General features: G+C 47.3%; 1 protein-coding gene across 1 annotated transcript in view; it reads right to left on the bottom strand.

Moving 5' to 3' along the window:
• Positions 1-2,998, bottom strand: part of msrab (methionine sulfoxide reductase Ab) — a 33,696-nt gene that overhangs the window by 19,514 nt on the left and 11,184 nt on the right. The gene's annotated exons all lie outside the window — the stretch shown is intronic.

The raw sequence follows: 2,998 nt of genomic DNA, 5'->3' as shown, positions 1-2,998 counted from the left end.
GGGGGGTTGAGACAGGAGGAGAGCGGGAAACTGGTAAAGAATTTGGAAAAATGAATGGGGGGGGCTGAAGAACGGAACAGAGCAAGGAAACATAAGACATCAGGGAAAAGTGGGAGGAGAGGAAGCGAGGTGACCTTACGTTAACAGGTTAAGGAGCAAAAAAAGGTAGCTGACAGGCTGGCAAGGTTGAGAAGTGGTTAGATAAGGTGCTTCTATCCTCCGCTGGCAGCTGAGGGGACACGAGATACAGCGAGTGAAACGCGGCCTTCTGTGAGGAAGTATTCAGTGAACAAACTTGACATGCCACTGGTGCAGCTGTGCGCACACCCTCTGCATGTACAGTGCGTGTGCACGCATATATGTGTGTGTGTGCGTTTTGCCTATTCGCATGCATGCACAAATGGAGTAAAGCCGTCTATGAGTGGGCATAATGAGCACTTGTGCATAATGTGAAGTGAACAGTATGCTTGCGTGTATGAAGATGCGTGCGCAATTGATCCGCAGTGTGTGAAAAGAACAGGCACAATGTGTTTGCATCTCGACAGAGATCACTCTCAACACATCGAATCATCTTTTCAACCGTCGTGATGAAACGGAACTGCTGTTACCCTCTGACATGTGGATGTCACTTTGACTGCGAAGAGTTCGCCTGTGCTCCAGTGTTTCCATACACTTGCATCCACACAGAAGGTTGTGTTACTGAAGAGTTGTCATAATGCAGACATAAGAAACTTGTAATATGGGAGCGTGTTGAATGGGGGGTCTTTATGCAACATCCCAGGGAAGCCAGCAGATTGAGACTAGTGTTGCTGAATATGGAAAGAGGGCATACAGCAAAGGCTGCTGGGAGTTTCTGATTGGCTGCTAATGTTGCTATCCAAGCTGGGATTGGTGGAGCTGACGCAGCCCGACATCACGTTGTCGGGACTAAACCCTTTTGAACTGAGGCAAAGCAGTGAGGCACGGATCTCAAAACACACACACACACACACACACACACACACACACGCATGCACACACGCACACACTCACAGATACACACCTACATATACACATTAAAAGGAAGTATTGCATGCCACTTAATATGTAGCTATACATGATAGTTGTACAGGCACTCCAACATAGTGTGTAGATAAAGCAGGACGGGCTCAGTGTTGATATGTCAGGAGAAAACGGAATTCGTAATGTTCCCAGGCTCGTCTCCATATACGATGATCTCAAGTGAATCTGTGCAGTTAAAAGGGAAAAAAGAGCGAACTTCCTTAACTTCTCCATTCTCTTTTAAGCCCAGCTCTAAGGTGGACAGAATAAATTGGAGCTTAAGCATGCGTGAAGGCACAGCCAGCGGGCCCCTTTCCACCTCTCCACGCCACATTTGTCAAATCAGAGGAATTTCGGCTACACGTGAACCCAGAATCGGAGAAGAGAGAGGCGGCAGGGAGTAGCGCTCCCAGAAAAAGATGTACGTTTGAGTTCGCGGTTCGAAGGATGTCACCTGGTCTTAAACTGTGACAAAAAAACATAAAACCAAAAAAAAAACACAACTACCGGAGTGCATAGACAATAAGCTGCATGCTATTAATAAAACATGAGATGAGACAAGGCAGTGAGTCAGGGGAAATGCATGACTACTCGTTTGGCCTCACTGCCATCGCCCCGTGGCGTGTCGGCTCGACTCTGCGTGTGCCTTTGCCCGTAGTAAGACGTGTCTCTGCCCTTGGCTACAGGAGAACAGGAGAAGAATCTCTTCTGATCGGCATCCTTACGGTTACTGGATGAACCCCAACGCTCAACAGTTTCTGCTTCCCCTGGCTCCTGCTGTAAACCCACCTCCCGCTGAACAGGTGAGGTGAAATGTGAAAAAAAAACCCCAAAAAACAAAAGCGTAAGATGTATAGAGCATGTTGGCTGTGAAACATGCACAAACATGGCTGACATTTTTTGTGTATTCGGGTCACACGGTGTATGAAAGAGCAATCATGACAGATGTAAAAGAGATGACAGAACTGACGTGGGTGAACGTCGCTGAGTGTGTAGTGTGTGTGTGTTTGTGTGTGCGCGTGTGAGCCTGTTTTAAAGCTGAAGGTCGGGCCTATGAATCTTTGATCCATCTCTTCCCAACTTGTCATGCCCCTCCCTACATTCAACATGAGTGAGCAGAGTACCTCTTTGCCTGTCCTTTCGCTCTCACACATACATGCACACACACACCCTCCCCGTGCCCTCCCGGTGCATTAATGTTCTTACATCACCTCCTCCAGTGAGCAGAGAAAACAAGAGAGCAAGAGACTCGGAAGAGAAGAGATGGGGAGATGGATTTTTTTTTTTTTGGATGGGGTGGGGGTGGGGGGGTTGAGGTTCTTGTCAACGTTGAGGGGGAGGAGTTGAGAGATGGGTCGGGAAGAGATGTGTGTCATTAAAAAGGAGAGGTGAGGGCACCAGGACTCAAAAGCTATGAAGTTAAATATATGCAGCGCACTGTATAGAATATGTAATGTGGGAATATGGATCAGAACCCAACCGAATAACCCCCCCTGCAGCGTTTGAATTCATTCGGTGAAATGTTAAAACCGTCATAGTAAAGTTTTTCAAAATGTACCAGTTTCCTGTGATTGACAACTTCAGAACTGCCATCAAGGGAATAAACCCACCAATGAAACGCAGAGAGCACAATAAAACAAAAGTTCAGACATTATTCGACCCAGAAAAGAACAAATTTAGTATCGTCAGTGAATCAGTCAGAGGCGCGGACGTGACGTGAATAACGAAAAGGCGAAGATTCCTCAGCTGGTTCACGATGGACAAAGTACATGCCACGCACATGCTCCAACACAGAGAGAGCTTTTCTTTCTTTTTTTCTTTTTCTTTTTTTGCAGTTCGGGCTTGAACACGCACCACACTGGTGTGTCTCTCCATGGATGGCTGGATCTCAGACACATTAACACTGTCTGGCGTTGACTTACACCCATGAGACCCCCCTCCTTCCCCCACCCCCTCC

Source organism: Seriola lalandi, unplaced genomic scaffold, assembly GCF_002814215.2.
Source record: "Seriola lalandi dorsalis isolate HSWRI2012SDOR001 ecotype SW California unplaced genomic scaffold, Sedor1 jcf7180002054335, whole genome shotgun sequence".
Taxonomy (NCBI): Eukaryota; Metazoa; Chordata; class Actinopteri; order Carangiformes; family Carangidae; genus Seriola; species Seriola lalandi.
Note: the sequence above shows the minus strand (reverse complement) of the source record. Positions and strands in the feature narration are given on the sequence as shown.